The following is an 18,950-nucleotide window of genomic DNA, read 5'->3' on the forward strand; positions in this document are numbered from 1 at the left end:
TGCCAGCTTGTGAATGATAAATAAATTTCAAAGCAAATCACGCAGGGATCGACTCAGACCTCTCATTTCTATAAACAATATCTTCTCTGGAAACAGCGGAGAGTGGTCTTCAGGGAGGCAGTCGCCTGGGCTGCAGGAATAAGGGGGAGTCTATTACCGAGAAGAACCCACGGGCAGCCCCCGGGGACCAGCTGCCTCTGACCTCAACGTCCTTTTTCGTCTCTAATTTCTGTGATTCTGGAATTCCATGTAAACCTCATTCTTCATGCAGCACCCTGAGTTGCCACCGAGTTGAACTTTCGTTAGAGAATGTCAAGGTGTTTCATCACGCTGGGTAGTGATTAGGGAGAAGGCGTGAACAGGCTATTTCTGAGTCCCTACTGCTCTCCTGGGTGCAGGGCTGGAGACAGATGTGAGGACAAGTCAGGTCTAGTTCAGGACCTGGGCTTGGAAAGCCACTATCCCAGCTTTCTCTTGACCCCTCAGAGCCCCCGTCGACCTGGTCCAGGAGGTGCTGACCAGCAAGTAGGTGACCCCTGCCCTGGAAAACTGCTATTTTTCACTCCCTGCTTATTCTTTCATTGTGCACTTTCTCCTAGGCACTGACTTATTTCCTGCAGGTCAAAGGCTAATGGATTCAGATTCAGAGTAAGATTAAAATGTATTTCAGAAGCCAGACAGGGTTGGATTTAGGTTGAATTCAGGGCTGTGCTGGAGTAGCAATGGCATTTTCTCCCATCGGGGACCCCCGCAGGACCACTATTCAAGCTTCAAAGGTGGGCTTGAGAGGCAGTGGCCGAGCTTGTCCACCAGGCAGGAAGATTTCTGGAGTCGAGGTTGAGTTTTGAGTTCAAGGCTAGTCATTACTTGGCTAACCTGGGGAAAATGACTTTGCATCTCTAAATCTCAATTTAATTATCTATAGCGTGGACCTAATAATAAATACTACTTCCTCTAATTAATATGGGAACCACACAGCACTATATATATGACAGCATTTTGCCAAGTGAAATATACTATCCAACTGTTAGTTAGGACTTGTACTTTCAAAATGCCCCCTTGATTAAAAAAAAAAATTTTGTATCATTTTTTTTAGATTCTACATATAAGGGATATCATATGATATTTCTCCTTCTCTGTCTCACTTACTTCAACAGAAAGAGACTCGTAAACTTAGAAAACTAACTTATGGTTGCTAGGAGGGGAAAGAATAGTTAAGGACTTTGGGAAGGTCATGTACACACTGCTGTATTTCAAGTGGATAACCAACAAGGACCTATTGTATAGCAAAAAAAGAAAAGGCGGGGGCGGGGGGAGAAAAAGTTCTTCTCCTGGAGTGGGGTGAAGACATTCCCCGATGCTGAGTTTCTTCTCCCACTCTTACTAAGACACTCATTTACTGTGAGTGTTCAGGCAGGAAAGGGGGCACAGTAGGGACTGGGCCAGGGGGACCCTCAGATCATTCAGACGTCCCTGCAGCTTGAAATCACAGTCTTTGTTTTGGCGGAAGAGGCTGAAATCACAGGAGAGGCCCTGGAGAGAGGAGGAACGCAGAACAAGGAGGGGTGAGGTCCCAGTGCCTGCTCAGCCCCTGTCCCAGACCAGCATAAGTCCTGGCCAGAGCCTCTGGAGCGTGCACAGTCCCAGGAGAGAAGCCCTCCCGGCATCACAGGCCTGACCCTGAGCCTCTCTCCTGACTAACTATCCACCGTGAGCTGACACCCACACCCTTGAACTTTGGAGGGTCCTAGCAAGTCTGAATGGATCCCTGAGGGGCAAGTGGCCAAGGGCACCTGTCTGTGCATGGATGGGGGTGGGGTGGGGACCAGCTGATTCGAGATCCTCCTGCAGTTCGTGCGAGAGTGCCAGCTCCACACCAGGCAGCAGGCAGGCTCCCAGGACAGAGGGCTGGTGGGGCTGGAGGTCCCATCCCGGACCCTCTGGACTGGGTTTCCACCTACACATGCCCTCCTTTGTGGCTGCTGGGGATGAAAGCAGAGACAGCAGGTATGACGGGGAAATGCCAAGTTATGAATGACTCCAGAGGCTGTAATTAACTGCTTCTCGGCTGTGTGTATTTTTAGATGCAAAATATTGTCACCAGACGTTTCACGGCCACCCCAGAAGCTTGCTCCTCTCAGGAGCTCTCTTCTTCCTTGCAGGCTGGGACTTCCCTGCTCAGGCAGAGCTAGGAGTCCAGGGTGACCTGGGCCTTAGAGTTGGTCCTCCCTCTTCAGTGCTGAAAACCAGCTGAAGAGGCAACAGAGGACTGGAAACCTGGGGACCACCCTGCACACACAGCTCTTCACAGACCCACTGGGTCACCGGAGATACCTGGCACCTATGGAGCCCCTTCTAAAGCCTGGGAACAGCCAGGATGATCTTATTCCTGCTGCAGAGTGATACAGGGCACTTCTCGGTGGTGGCAAGCCCATTTCTCAGCCAGAGAAATTGAAGAGGCTTTAATGCTTTCAACTCTACCACCTCATCAGGTGGACGAGAAAAATAAGGCATAGAGAGAGCACTGACCTGTCTAAAGCCACGCAACTGGTGTGGACATACCAGGAGACAAACTCAGGACGTTTGGCTGAGGGCTGGCTCTCCAGGCACTGAGGACCATGCCCAGCTGAGTAATGTGGGGTGGCTAGACACTCCAGGCCAGGGGTAACCTTGAACTTCTCCGGGTTGAAAGAGATGTCCAGATTCATGGAGATTTGTCGCCAGTGTGTATCATATCTCACCAGATAACAATCTCGTGGTTTAAGAAAATTTCTTACTATCTTTCATAGTTGCATGTGTTGACCAGGCTTAGCTGGATGGTGTCTGTTAGGGCCTCTCACACAGTTTCTGTCAGATGGAGGCTAGGGCCAGAGTCATCTGAAGGCTGGTTGGGGCTGGCCCTCCCAGATGGTTTCTTCACTCACATGTCTAGTGCCTGAGTGAGGATGACTGGAACAGCTGAGGACTGACTGGCCTTCTCCAGGGAGTGAGCTTGGGCTTCCTCACAGTATGGTTGTCTTTGGGCACTCAGAACATGTACATGGTGGTCAGCTTCCCCCAGAGTGAGCACTCCAAGAGGCCCAGAGAAATCGGCAAGGCTGCTCATGCTTCAGAAGTCACATGGCATCATATCCACTACAATTCATTGATGAGAGCAAATTATGGGGCTAGCTCAGATTCATGGGAAGGGGCCACGCAAGGTGATGAATGCTGGCAGGCATCATTGAAGACCAGCTGTTGCAATAAGAAGCACACAGGCTAGAATAAATCAAAAGAGAGTGGCCTTCTGCCTAACCGTGGAGATGGTTTTCTGCCTTGGTTCCCTCACTGGCATTTTGCTCAGGGCCTCCCTCTCTCCACTCCTAACTTCCTTTCCCCCAGCCTTCTGTCTCCTGTCGTCCCCAGTGCCACTTCATTCGGCTGAAACGAAAATGGACTTTGAAATGAGACAGCTATGCTTTTGTATCTCACTGCCATTACTTACTGGGCTTCCCTGGTGGCTCTCCACAGCTAAGAAGTAATAAGTGCCATTACTTATCAGCTGTGTGATCTTGAACACTTCGAGTCTCAGTTTATCCATCTTGAAACTGGGGGAACATAATCAGCCAGCATCTTATCTCCTTGGAAAGTGGTTGAGATGTTGAGAGGCACAAAGGGATACCGTCCCAGCACAGAGAAATCCCTTGGGGGAGTAACCCCTTCCTTCACTGACTTGTCTCAGAGGACTCAGAACCCGGAGGTGGTAGATTCACAGTGGTCCCTTGCAGACATACCCGCAGCTCTTTCTTTTTATTTCTTATTTATTTATTTTTGGTTGTGCTGGGTCTTTGTTGCTGCATGTGCTTTTTTTTCCTAGTTGCAGGGAGTGGAGGCTTCTCGTTGCAGTGGCTTCTCCTTTTGCTCAGACTCTGGGGTGCTTGGGCTACATTGTTTGTGGCACCTGGGTTCCGTAGTTGTGGTTTCCGGGCTCCAGAGCACAAGCTCCGTAGTTGCGGCGCACGGGTTTAGTTGCTCCATGGTACGTGGGGTCCTCCCAGATCAGGGATTGAAGCCGTGTCTCCTGCATTGGCAGGTGGATTCTCTACCACTGAGCCACCAGGGAAGCCCAGCAATAAAAGTATCCTCACAGAATTGTTAAGGGGAGTGATAGTGAGACGCTCTTCTTTGATGGACATCAAACCGAGCCCCCTCCTCCATCAGCTGCCCGCTATTCCTGCTGCCAAAAGATGCCTGGGGAAAAAGGGAAAATTCAGCCTCTTCCCTGGCTGTTTGCTTCCCTCCATGTCAAATGCCCGTTTTGACCAACTTCTCCATGTCTGAAGTGACAGGCTATCTGAGAGCCATATTAGACCCAACTTGGGTAAATGTCATTTATTTTGGAACTATTGCCTCGGTTCTTTTCATCCAAAGGAATCTAGACTTAATGTCAGAAAACCTGGTTCAGGCCTGACTCTATGGTCCTGGCCAAATCTTAAAGCTCAGATTCGTCATCTGAAACATGGATGAAAGTCGCTCAGTCATGTCCAACTCTTTGCGATCCCATGGACTGTAGCTCGCCAGGCTCCTCTGTCCATGGAATTCTCCAGGCAAGACTATTGGAGTGGGTAGCCTTTCCCTTCTCCAGGGGATCTTCCCAAACAAAGGATCAAACCTGCATTTCCTGCATTGCAGGCAGATTCTTTACCATCTGAGGCTCCAGGGAAGCCCTCTGAAAGATGGGGATGCTAATAATTACTTCTTTCAGAAAAAAAAAAGAGATAGAATATTTGAGAGAGGTTTGGGGAGTACAGAGTGTTATATGAACATGTGGGGTTTGTGCTACCAAAAATACTGTTTGGCCCCAAGTTGAGAAGAAAAAGAGGAAGGAGAGAAGAAGGGAGGGAGAAGTTATCACAATAACTCTAGAAAATAAGTGACTGAGATTATTCCCATTTCACAGATGGGAAAACTGAGCAACAAAGGCATGTAATAGCTTCCCCAAGTTCACACAGTGCATGGTAGGGCTCCAGAAGCAGATCCCCTGATGCTGTCCCCATGGGTCCCACCTGTGCCAGACTCCCTGCCACACCCTGGAGATAAAAGATGAATAAGATCCAGTCCTTGTTCCTAGGCAGCTTACAGAAATTCCTTGATGGTTCGGTGGTTAGGACTCCAAGCTCTCACTGCCAAGGGCATGGATTCAATCCTTTGTCAGGTAACTAAGATCCTGCAAGCCGAGTGGCATGCCCCCCCCCCCCCAAAAAAAAAAAACATCAGAGCCAGGCAGCTTACCGCCTGGGAGAAGAGGATTCAAGTTGGAATGCTTGTCTTGGACTTGCTATTTGAGACAATTCTGTCCTCCAGGTGCATTTTTTTGGCAATGACCCACTGAAAAGAGAAGTTATCAATAGAGAAAAATAGTCATTACAGATTTGACAAGAGCAGAACATTTTTAAATGTATCCATCCACAAAATTACATTTGGGGAAACATAGTCTCCAACCAGTCCATTCTGAAGGAGATCAGCCCTGGATGTTCTTTGGAAGGACTGATGCTAAAGCTGAAACTCCAGTACTTTGGCCACCTCATGCGAAGAGTTGACTCATTGGAAAAGACTCTGATGCTGGGAGGGATTGGGGGCAGGAGAAGAAGGGGACAACAGAGGATGAGATGGCTGGATGGCATCACCGACTCGATGAGAAACTGAAAAAAAAAATACTACCCGCGGCACAGAAGAAAAATATTACAAATGTGTTCACAGTGCTCCCTGGTTTAAAAAAATGACTTCATCCATTCTCACCGTGTTTTGCATGAAACGGGAGGAGGAGGGAAGCTGCCTTTGCAGGACCCTCTTTGTGTAAGGAGCAGAGGGTTGCTGGGTGCTTCCCCTCTACTGTTCACTGACCCCCTTCAGAGCAGGAGCCCCATCCTAGACCTCAAGGGTCACTCCCCTCCCACAGTTAGAGTTTTCCTCCTCATCACTGCTTATCACCATTGTGCCTGCAGAAAACAATAGAGAACAAATAATTTTTGCTCATTTCAACCTTCCTGCTCAGTCAGACCGTCTGCAGGAGCAGGGAGAATTGAGTCCCTCTATACGCCAAACCCAGTGTGATGTGGTTTGTGTACATGATTTCACGTCACTTCTCTGCAATAAGTGCTATTATTATTTTCCTTTTCAGATGTGGAATGGAGGCGAATAGAGCTTCCATAATTTGTCCAAATCCGCGTAACCAATACATGGTAACACCAGGATTCAGACCCTGGTCTGCCTGGCTCCACCACTCATGTTCTTCACCATCATGGTACACTGTCCCTACTCAGAAGAAGGCAGACTCAAATTATATTGTGATTTTTAAAAAATTGACGCATAATCCATTTAAAAATATTACATTAGTTTCAGGTGTCAGAATAAAACTATTTTAGAAGACATCAGTACATATGAGTTCTTCCCCAGTGGCTCAGAGGTAAGGAATCTGCCCGCAGTGCAGAAGCCTCAGGAGACATGGGGTTCGATCCCTGGGTCAGGAAGTTCCCCTGGAGAAGGGCATGGCAACCCACTCTAGCATTCTTGCCTGGAGACTCCTATGGTCAGGGGAGCCTGGAGGGCTATGGTCCATAGGGTTGCAAAGAGCTGGACAAGACAAGTGACAGAGCACGTATGCGCACAGTACATTTGTTTGGCGAGTAGAGTGACTTCATTCATTCACTCATTTCTTCATTCATTGGCTTCTGAATCCATGTACTGATTCCTACGACATTTATTAGCTATGCATCTAGGAGTATATTTCTGCCTGGTGTCTGCAAGTGTGGGCTCTGGGATCAGAATACAAGAGTTCAAGTCCCAGCTTCACTGTTCACTAACTCTGGGACTTCGGGCAAGCTCCTTAACCATTTTGTGCTTTAGTTGACTCATTTGTAATATGTAATAATAGTAGCTTCCTCCTAGAGCTGCTGAATAGATTAAACAATACATATAAAACACTTAAAATACAGTGTGACACATAGTAATTATACAAAAATGTTAGCCTTCATTTTTATTCCCTTCAATGGGTACTGTGCTGAGCACTGCCAAAAAACAAAACAACTATGACATACGAGCAAAAAATGACTCAATTCTATGAGTCTTAGGGTAGCACTAAGTGCTTTGGAGTGATGAGGGGCTGACTGAATTTTGTTTTAGGAATTTTAATGTGGCTGTGAATAAGTTGGCTCGAAGGACAGGTAGACTGGCTAAGAGGCTGCAGTAATCGTGCCAGTGAGAGGTCATTCCAATACAGTAGCATAGAAGACAGGACCCAACGTGGTGCTTCCTTGGACTTGGGCTGCCATAGGGGGCAGTGTCCTAGAAGAGTGAGACTTCCAGCCCAGAGGAATGGGAGAACTCAGAGGCGACCAGCAGAAGCAGGGAACAGAGGAGGAAGGACCCCTGGGAGGAAAGCTACTGATGGTCTCTACCTTTGTAGAACTGGGACAGGGAGGTTACCCTTGCCTGTTTAAGCCTTTGGATTGTTGTCTAGACTCTTGACCTCTTGGGAATTTGTCAAAAGACAACCCTGTCAGAGGTTGTCCCATGACCAGAGTCCCCCAGAAGTCCCCCATGATAGACCCAGTTTGGAACTTGGCTTTCCCAGCGTGAGCCCTGTGTTTCATCCATGTAACCCAGCTGTCTTTTTTTTTTTTTTTCGCTCCTTACTGTCCCTCTCTGCCTTTCATATTTTTGGATCAGAAGTCAATTAAGAGAAAGCATCATTGAGACCTCAACCAGCTCTACTTGGGGGAGAAGCCACTTTCAGGTCCAAGGAGGTGCAAGGGCCAGACCCAGGAAGCCTGTTACGGTGTGACCTGAAGCTCTACTCCTATTGTCCTTCAAAGAGAAAGGGCTCGCACTCTGATGGGAGAGGTCCAGGGTGTCACCAACAGTGGGTAATCAGGTGTGGGGGTGGGGGTGTCGAAGTTTCAGCTACTGAATGGTCAAGGGCTAAAACCTCAGGTCCAGTATGGGGGATGGTTGACATCGAGTAAGAACAATGGTAAGACGCATCTCTGGGATCCCCAGGTATGGTGAGTGAGGGACCTAGCATCTTTCTCCCCACGACTTTCTCTATATCCCCAATCCCTAGCACAGCACCTGGTGCTTAGTAACTGCCTGATCAAACTATTGAATGAATGAATGAAGAAATGCCAGATTCCCAAGTCTTCTTCACTTGGGGTGGGAGCAAGATTAACTGCCTACCTGGCCCTGAGAAGCAACTGTGCCATTGAGAAGCAGCATCGTCTGGCTGACGGTCAATGAGCAAGAAGCAGAGCCTCAGTTCTGAGAGGCGTGTGGGGGCAGGAGGACGCAGTGTCCACGGCCAAGATGGCTGGGGTGGGGGGCACTGCCAGGCAGCCTGCCAAAGAAAACCAGCTGCCGGCCAACTTGCCTCCCCAGCCAGAGGTTGCAGACCCTGGGATAGATGACAGCATTGGATATGCAAATCTATGCAAATAATGTCACAGAAATGCTCTCGGGTTCCCAGAGAAAGGATATTAATGTCCGCCACTGGACAGCTGGCCACTGGCAGCGAGGACTCCAGTCATTACACCACCATTCTGTGGCAAAAAGCCCCAAACCTCCCTAAAATCTTGCTGGATGTGGGTCTCGTTTCAGGCCACTGGAGATAGAAGAATGGAGCTGCGATTGAATCACGAGTATGCTTTATTGTTTGATCTGTGCTGGTGTTGGCTGAGATGAGCCTGCGACCAAAGATCGGGGTGGGCAGTGCGAGGTCTGGGCTTTCTCCTGAGGATGAAGGGAAGCTTGGGGCCTGGGGGTTCCGGATCTCCTGAGGGAGGACAGGATGCAACTCACCCCAGAGGAGAAGGTTTCGGAGGCTGGGGTTCCGGGGCCTGAAATAGCCATTTCACCCAAAAGCCAAAGAGGAGGTGGGCTTCGGAGCAGAGCCAGGACCTGGCACCTCCAGACACCAGAGAAGACTAGGCGAGAGAGCTGTAACTGGAGGGGTCCCAGCACAGGAGGAGCCAGAGGCTGGAGACGGTGGAGGCCGGGAGAGGTGAGGCTGCAGTGAGCCCCACGAGGCAGGTGACAGGGGGCCCGGGACTCCCTCGCGGGCACGTGCTCCCTCATCCCTCCTTTCCACGGTGGCCACTGTGCTCACTGCTGGGGAGGCAGTGAACCTGTGGGCTGAGGGGGCAAAGGATGTTAAGCAAATCACTAAGGCCACTGAGCCAAAGAGGGAGGTGGGATGCTGTGGAGAACAGGCACATCCAATCTAGTCTGGAGCAGTGAGGAGGGTTTCCTGGGGGACCCAAGGCCCAACCTAGGACCTGGCAGATAAATCAGAGTTAACTAAATGGGAGGTGAGGGGGTGGGGTTCAGGTGGGGAGGTCTTCCAGCCAGATGGATGTGTAAGTGCAAAGGACCTGGGTTGGGAAGAGTCAGGCTCCCTGGAACCTGAAAGAGGACCCAGGTGGCTGAGTGGAGGTTGGGGAGTGCAGGATGAGGGTCAAGGGTGGGTAGGGGCCAGGACACACTATAGGCCACGCTTTGGGATATTGGGCTTGATCCCAAGGCAGTAGGAAGCCATTCAAGGATTTTTGTTAATCAGGGGGGTACTGTGATCAGATTGATGACTTCAAGATAGCCTTGTAGCTGCCAGAGAATAGACAGGAGACAGGAAAAGCTATAAAAAGCATGTCCTTGAATGGCCTCTGCAATGCTGCTGTGGTCATTGAAGATGAGGTACGGCTGGATGTGAGAAATGAGTAAAGGACTGGATCTCAGGAACAAGGTCCTGAGAAAAACCTCTTCTTTTCTTCCTGGTCTCTGGTGGTGGCAAAAACAATTAGCCACAGTTCCTAACCAGAAGACAAACTATGCCAAAATCTGCTGTCCTTTTCTTGTCTTCTTTGCCCCTGTGCAGAGTAGGAGGGAGAGGGACTTCCCTGCCTGTCTGACCCACTGTCTGGCTTCAGCTGGTTCTCACCTGGCAGGGCACCTCCCTGGAATCGCCCCTGTGACAGGTACCTATGGCAGAAATCACCTCTCCAGGAACCCTCCCACCCACTGTCACACCTCTCCTGCCCAGGAAAACCCAGGAGGTGGGGGGCATAGCAGAACCGGCCCAGCTTGACCTCCATCTCCTGTGTTCCTTGTTTTGTGATTTGTGTATTTTTATCCTTCCCCGGGAGCTTCCCCAGCGGCTCAGTGGTAAAGAATCCATCTGCAGTACAGGAGCTGTGGGTTCGATCCCTGGGTCAGGAAGATGCCCTGGAGGAGGAAATGGCAATCTGCTCCAGTACACTTGCCTGAAAAATCCCCTGGACAGAGGAGCCTGGTGGGCTATAGTCCGTGGGGTCACAAAGAGTCAGACGCGACTGAGCGACTGGGCACATGCGCACATTCGTCCCAGGGTCAGCCCTGCTGCTCCAAGTACCTCCTACTCTCCTGCTGACAAACAGAGAGACGATACTGGTTTGAAAAAGGCGGTCCCCGGTCAGCAACATCTTATTCTCTAGTTATAGACAACACAGACAGGGGTGTCTATGGGCCATAAAAGCAATAGGCAGCATGTGACATTTAATTCAAGATTAAAAGAAACCGTCAATTGGAGCTGATTGTGCTCATCCAGATGTCACCAGAAACAGCTGTATGCCATCTGCCTGAGTGGGTACCACCAGCTGGAGCAACTCCCCCTAAGACCCTGGCTTTGCTTTTCTCCACGGCAGGAAGGCAGCACCAAGGCTGGAGGCCAACCCGGGGGATGGGGACGCTGGAGACCGAGGTGGCGTCTCCTCCCCCTCCCCACTCCCCAGGCCTTGTTTATGCTAACAAAGGCGAGTAATGAATTACTGATAAGTGGCCTCTTTTAAAGGGAAATTATTCAAGAGAGCAGGTGAAATTCTCCCGACATTCATCTTCCCAGCTCCGAGAAGCTGGCTCCGAGATGGGGAAAGGTAAGGGAGATGATTCACGACCATGGCCCTCCATCCGTCACTCGGGGCATCCTCGGCAATGGAGAAGCAGGATTGATGGGCCCCGGGGCCCAGGTTGGCAGTCGGCTGGGAATCCACTGGCTCCATCTCATTAGCCAGGGCAACAAGGCCACGAATCACTGGGACTTGAGTACCTGGCCCCAACTTAATGCCAAGGGGCAGTCATGGGGAATTACAGGAGGGGACGGAGTCACTTTGCCAGAAAACAGCCTCACCCCTGTACAGGTTGGTCCCGGGAGGGGGATGCCAGGCGAGGGATGATGCAGGAGGCTGTGGACGCTCACTGGTGTGGGCGTCAAGAGAGGAGGCCCAGCTCAGCCCCTTTCCCTTCCTGTCCCTGTTCCATAAAATGAACAGATCAGATAGCACAGACTTCCGGGCCCCATGGGCAATATTCAGATTTGTTTTCTTGACCCTGCATGGAGTAGGACCACACATTGCGTTTTAAATCTGAATGTGTTGTCAACTTTAAATGAAAACTCAGATAACTAGCTTCCTTGAAAAAAAAAATCAGATCTAGCAATTAGTTGGGGCTGAGTACAGCTGCTTCCAGGTTGAGGGATGCACCCCCCGGCTTTGCCATCCGCCTCTCATCTCTGATTTTACGCCACGGTCCATTCTCTCAGCTTCATCTGTCTGCAGTAGCACAGGGGTAAACCTGACAGCACATTGCTTGGTGCCTGCCCTGCATGCTGTGGGCCCCTGGCCTCATAACCTCTGTGCCTCCCCGCTAATGTCGAGGTGGGGACCCCACAGAACCCCACTCAGCACCCACAGGCATGCAGCCGAAAAGTGCTGGGGCGTTAATGTTCGGTGAGGCGAACATCTGATCCTCGGAAAACGGGAGCTAGAAGAAGATTCTTCCCTCCTGCTCCCTCCTAGCAGTTGCTCCTGAGACATATAACTTCTTGAAATGGCCTTGCAAGATTGAGCAATCAGTCGCACTTGGCAGCAGCCAGCTCAGCGGTGTCTCCTCCCAGTGGCCCTTTCCCTCTCCACCAGGGATTGCACTCCCTAATAAGAGGGACCACGTGATCCTCTGCCTCAGGCCCTGCCTGCTGGGAAACCCAGGTGAAGACTCTGGTATCAGGAGTGACCCTGGACAGCAGCCCCTTATGGTGGGATTTTAGAGTTGGATTACTTGCTGGAGTTCTGGCATTAAGAACCCCATCATCTCTATCCCTAGGGATGGTAGTAACCCTGGCATTGCAGTGGTGAAAACTCTCACCTGTGGAACCCTGGACAGAGGTGCAGGTGAAAGGTGAGACCTTGGGCTACGCAGTGACCGTGGTGTCTGAACAGGTGATTGTAATGATTGTGGGGCATGCATGCCTGCTCAATCATGTTCGACTCTTTGCTACCCCATGGACTGTAGCGTGCCAGGCTCTGCTGTCCATGGGATTTCCCAGGCAAAAATACTGGAGTGGAGTGCCATTTTCTTCTTCAGGGGATCTTCCCAACCCAAGGGTTGAACCCGCATCTCCCGTGTCTCCTGAATTGGCAGGCAGATTCTTTACTGCTCAGCCATCAGGGAAGCCCTGGTGATTGTGGAGCATGTTGCTTTTTGTCAGCTGCATTTTGAAAGCCCTGAATATGAGAAAAGTTAGGCTCTTGCCATTGAGTAGGACCTGGAAACCTGGGATGGGAATGAATGTGTGGGTGAGACTGAGAATCTAAAATCTTGGGGTCCCTGGACCCTTCAGGCTGACAGATGCAGTCACGTTCCCCTTGACAGAGAGGGAAGCCTCCTTGGCCTGGAGAACGTGCGGTGACTCCCCCAAGGCAAGGTCTCCCAGATGATTCTTTTCCCCAAACCTGCCCCACCCCCACCGTTTGTTACCTCCAGGCCATTGGCTGGGCTCAAGTCTCAGAACAGCTTGAGGTGGAAAGTACAACCCTGCTTCAGAAGGAAATAGCTTATATTGGGAAGGAATGGCAGGCCCTGCCCTGGGAGCCTCCAGGACTAGGGGAGCCCAAGATAGGTAGGAGGGAGGAAGGGAGAGCAGGCTCCAAAGAAAAACTCACTGACAGGAAAACACTCACCCTGGATTAAGGAGCAAATGTTAGGACGTACAGCTGGCCCTAACAGTGTGATGGGATGGCTTCTTAGAACTTGGTCATGACAATGCTGTTGCTGTTAAGTCGCTTCAGTCGTGTCCAACTCTGTTCGACCCCATAGATGGCTGCCCACCGGGCTTCCCCGTCCCTGAGATTCTCCAGGCAAGAATACTGGAGTGGGTTGCCGTTTCCTTCTCCAATGCATGAAAGTGAAAAGTGAAAGTAAAGTCACTGAGTCCGACTCTTAACGACCCCATGGACTGCAGCCTACCAGGCTCCTCTGTCCATGGGATTTTTCCAGGCAAGAGTACTGCAGTGGGGTGCCATTTGGGATGGGCTAAAGTGACACTTTCCCTTTTCCTGATGGCTCAGTGGTAAAGAATCAGCCTGCTTATGCAGGAGACTAGGTTTTAATCTCTGGGTGGGGAAGATCAACTGGAGGAAGAAATAGCAACCTACTCCAGTATTCTTGTCTGGGAAATCCCATGGACAGAAGGGCCTGGCAGGCTAGAGTCCATGGGAGTTGCAAAGAGTCAGATACAACTTAGCAGCTAAAAAATAACATGACAGTGGGCTACAGAAAATGAGTAGAAATGCCAGAACTTCCTCAGCATCGTACTGAAGAGGGGTTGGAAGATTCAAGAAAGGGAGGTTTTTTAAATTTTGTTTTAAATTATTTTGGCTGCACGCCACGGTCTGTCGGATCTTAGGTCCCCAGCTGGGATTTGATCTGTACTGCCTACAGTGGAAGCGTGGTGTCTGAACCACTGGACCCCCAGGGAAGTCCCTGGAGGGAGAGGTTTTTAGAATGGGTGTTCTATGCAGGCCCTGGGAACGTACCAGATGACCGTTGCTTATACGTTGAACTGTGTCCCCAAACGACACGTTGAGGCCCTAACTCCCAGCGCCTGTGGGTATGACGTAGGGGCCTTGTGTGGAAATAGGGTCTTTGCAGATGTAAATAAATCAAAATGAGGTCATTAGGTGGACCCCTAATATAACCGATGCCCTTATAAGGAAAGGACACACAGGGGAGCGAAGGCAGAGATTAGGGTCGTGTGGCCACAATCCACAGACCTGGAAGAGGCCAAGAAGAATGCTCACCTGGGGCCTTTGGAGGGAGCCTGGCCCTGCCAACACCTTAATCCCAGACTTCTGGCCTCTAGGACCAAGAGAATAAATCTCTCTTGTTCCAAGCCCCCCAGCCGTGGTGCTTTTTATGGCAGCCCTAAGAAACGAACACAGTTGTTTTCTCCGGGGATGCCCAGAGGAACCCGCGCTCACAAGGCAATAACAGGGAATGCTTTGGCGAGATGAAGGTGAATGAGAAGGAGTGCGCAGCGGCTGCCCGCAGCACGCTGGGGCTGACAGCGGGACCAGCCTCCCCTCCCAATGGGCCTGACGGGTTCTGGGCCAGCGGAGGCCAGGTGGTGGCACTTCCGCAGGAGAGGCACGCGGGCAGCCAGACGACAGTAGCAACTGGGGAACCTGGACCTGCAGGGGTTCTTAGCCACGGCCCATCAGCCACAGGAGAGAAGAAGGCTAGCCAGGGAGGGCATTGCTTAACTTGTTTGGTTTTCTAAACAGTAAGAAATGGTGAGAAGAAGGATGACATCAGGTCCTCACATGGTTTCCAGATGTGAGTTTGATCACAGACCCAGCATCCATTGATAGAAAGAGAAGAGGGTCCTCTTGAGAAAGGCCCATACAAGGCACCCACAATCTAGATGACAAATATCCCCCCATCCTTTCTTGGGCTTCCCAGATGGCTCAGGGGTAAAGAATCCCTCTGGCTACGCAGGAGATGCAGGTTTGGTCCCTGGGTTGGGAAGATCCCCTGGAGAGGGATATAGCAACCCACTCCAGTATTCTTTTCTGGGAAGTCTCATGGATTGAGGAACCTGGTGGGCTGCAGTCCATGGGGTCACAAAGAGTCTGACATGACTAAGCAACTGAGTACGTACACACGTACACAATCCTTTCTCAAACGAGCTAGGCACTTGCTAGAACAGCTATGCGTGAGGGCTTCCCAGGTGGTGCCAGTGATAAAGAACCCACCTGGCGACGCAGGAGACATAAGAGACATGGGTTTGATCTCTGGGTAGGGAAGGTCCCCTGGAGGAGGGCATGGCAACCCACTCCAGTATTCCTGCCTGGAGAATCCCATGGACAGAGGAACTTAGAGGGTACAGTCCATAGGGTCGCACAGAGTTGGACACAACTGAAGCGACTTAGCAGTATGCATGGGAGGAGGGACAGTACCTGCATTTCTAAGGACTGTTAGATACAGGTGCTGACCTCACACTGACAGCAGAGGATCCAGCCTGCCATCGTGAGCTTCCAGCTAGCGAGGGGGCTTCTTGGAACCCAGGTGGCAAAGGTACATTAGTCTAAGTCTGTCTTCCGGAGGATTCATGGGCCAGCCCTGGAGTTATATTTCCCTGTCCCTGAATGCATAATTGGTACAGCTATACCGAGGAGCTGGCAGAAGCCTCACATTTGGTTCCACAAATGTGAATGAGAGCCATTATGGTAGGATGGGCCAAGTGGGAGGCCCTGAAACTACCCTCCAGCTCAGTGCCAGCCAAGATAGTAAATCAGAAGAATTATTGCCACATTCTGGGAGAAACTGCAGAGATTAGTGACACCATTAAAAACTTAGAGGTTGTAGAGTTGGTGCTCCCCATTACAGACTCATTCGGCTCACCCTTCTGGCACTGCTCAAGCCAAATTGATCATGGGGAATGGCCGTGGACGAGCATAAACTTAACCAGGTGGCGACCCTCACTGGAGCTTCCGTGCCAGATGTGGTCATTTCACTAGAGCAGGTCAAACAGCTTCTGGCATTTGTGTGAGGCTGTTGATCAAGCAAATGCCTTCTTACCCATCCATGAGGAGGACAAAAAGCAGTTCATTTTCACACGGTGGGGGCAGATTTGTTGTTTTCCCCCGGGACTGTTCTCATCCTTTTGTTCTTGGTCAGGATGTGGATGGGCCTACAGTGGCCACAAAGCACACAGATCCTGCGTCTCCCATAAACCCCACCAGAAGCATCTAAGGAGAGTTGGTTCTCCACAGTTAGGTGGAAAGGGTGACAAATCCCCAGGAAGTCAGCCATCCTCAGTCATCAGTCGCTCTAGCACAGACTCAGAGGGACGATGGCAGCAGGAACAGAGGCTATCAATGGCTAACAGCATTGGGCTCCCTCTTACCAAGACTCTTCTTAAGATTGCCGAAACTGAATATGCAAACCAACAGCAGCAGAGACTGACACTGAGCCTTTAATATGGCACACCATTCCTAAAGGAGACTAGTTGGCCTCTTGGCAGTAGGTGGATGGCATCAGACCCCTTCAGTCCTGGAAGTGAGCTGATGGCACACTGGCCTCCCTTTCCTGTCCACAGAGCCTCCACTGGTGCCAGATTCAGAGGGTGCACAAATTACCTGATATCTGTATGACACTGTCTCAAACCAAGAAACCCAAGTCATAAAAGAAGGTGTACAACCGGTTCACGGTCATGAGATTCCTAGTCTTGTGTACTTATCACCCTGAAACAGCCAGTCTAAGAGAGTGGTGAAATGTCTTGTTAATCTAAGGCCCTCGGCTAGGGACAGTACGCCGAGGCTTGGGCTAATATCCTCCGGGAAGCGGCATGTGTGCAGTGTTTTGTGCTAAGTTGCTTCAGTCGTGTCCAGCTTTTTGCGATCCTATGGACCGTAGCCTGCCAGGCTCCCCTGTCCATGGGGTTCTCCAGGCATTAATACTGGAGTGGGTTGCCGTTTCCTCCTCCAGGGGATCTTCCCGACCCAGGGACTGAACCTGCATCTCTTATGTTTCCTGCATCGGCAGGCGGGTTCTCTACCACTAGCACCACCTGGGAAGCCCTATATATGCTGAAATAATGACCTATGTATGACGCTATGTCCCCATTAGCTAGAATACACAGAACTGGAAATCGAGGGGTAGAAGTTAGATTGCTCCTCACAACATTCTTCTTCTTGAACCACTTGAGAAATCTGTGCTTCCTTATTCTTTTTGTAGGCTTTTCCAGGTTAGAGGCCTTGGTTCCTATGTGCAAACACTTCTGCCAGAGGACAAAGTAAGGGCATCTTACTTGAAACTGTAATTACCTAGACACTCTGGGCTCTTCATGTCTGTGAACCAGCAAGTAAATAGTCACTATGTTGGCGGGGTTATTAACTCTGTTACCATCAGGAGCTAGAGGTTCTGCTATACAATGGGAGAAGGACGTCTGGAACTCAGAAGCTTCCTTGGGGCAGCTCTTGGTGCTTCGAAAACAATGACAATATTCCATTGTGTACAGGTCCTTCTTTATCCATTCTTATGCTGATAGATATTTAGATTGTTTTCAAGTCCTGGCTGTTGTAAATAGCACTGCAATGAACATTGGGTTACATGTGTTTTTTGAATTAGTAGTGGGATTTCTGGGTCATATGTTCGTTCTATTTTTAGTTTTTTAAGGACCCTCCATACTATTTTCCTCAGAAGCCGTACCAGTTTACATTCCTGCCAACAGTGCAAGAAGATTTTCTTTTCCTCCACACCCTCTCCAGCACTTATTGCTTGTGGATTTTTTTTTTTTTTTTATGATGGCCATTCTGACTGGCGTGAGGTGATACCTCATTATAGGTGAAGTAGATAGCTAGCAGAAAGCTGCAGTATAAGGCAGGGAACTCAGCTCAGTGCTGTGATGACCTAGAGGAGTGTGATGGGGGTTGGGGGTTGGGGTGGGAAGGGGATCCAAGAGGGAGGAGATAAATAAATACATATAGCTCCCTGATAGCTCAGATAGTAAAGAATACGTCTACAATGCAGGAGACCTGGTTTCGATTCTTGGATCAGGAGGACACCCTAGAGAAGGACATGGTAACCCACTCCAGTATTCTTGCCTGGAGAATTCCATGGACAGAGGAGCCTGATGGGCTACAGCCTGTGGGTTCGGAAAGATTCAGGCACAACTGAGCGACTAACACAGCAACCACCATAGCTGATACACTTCATTGTACAGCAGAGACTGACACAACATTGTAAAGCAATCATACTCCAGTAAAAAGGATATCAATGAACAAAGATTCACCAAATAATAATAATAATAATAATGAGAACCATAACTCACAAAGGCTATTAGAAGCCCAGACTCCCCGGGATGAAAGGTCAGATCCCATAAGGCAAGGAACCCAGACCAGTCAAACTGCTGGCCACAGATAAGGGAAACTACAGTGAAGAGTGGAGAGAGAAGACGGTGAGTGTTGATTATAGCCTCAGGATCAGACAAGGCAGTGAGGACTGTAGCTTGTTTCACTAACCTTTCCTTATGTCTCTTTCAAGTGATGGCTGGCTTCCTCTTGAAGGGGGCTCTGTGACTGATTGTATTTGTACCTCTTGCTTCAGAAAGAAAAAAAGGTGAGGGTTTTCTGCTCACACACAAAAAAAAGGCCTTGCTTTGTATTCTGAGTCCTAGATATGAAAGTCAAGGCTGGTCAGGCCAGAGGCGGACGGCCCGCCCATGTTCCTGCTGCAGCGTGAGCAGCTCTGCGTTGGCCCCACCGGGTCCTACCTGAGAGGGCCTGGGCTCCCGTCTGTGTTGCCTGCTATCTTGTCTCACCTGCTGCATCACTAACATCAAGACATGGGATGTGAGGGATGTAGTGTGGCACTCATGGGTTACTCCAGAAGGGAAGGGAGCTTAGTGCTCGGTGGGGCCAACCTCTAACAAATGGAACATTGAATCTAGTGGCTAGATCTTCCTTCTTCCTCTGGACAGTTTTTGCAGCTTCTTGCAACTTCAGTTCCACAAGATTGGAAAGTAAGTTGCCCTTGACAGTGGCCACCTTGATGACACATCCTTGCAGTGTCTCTCTGTCCTTCCCTGCTTCACTCCTCCCACCCCTGAC

Source organism: Capra hircus, chromosome 15 (assembly GCF_001704415.2).
Source record: "Capra hircus breed San Clemente chromosome 15, ASM170441v1, whole genome shotgun sequence".
Taxonomy (NCBI): domain Eukaryota; kingdom Metazoa; phylum Chordata; class Mammalia; order Artiodactyla; family Bovidae; genus Capra; species Capra hircus.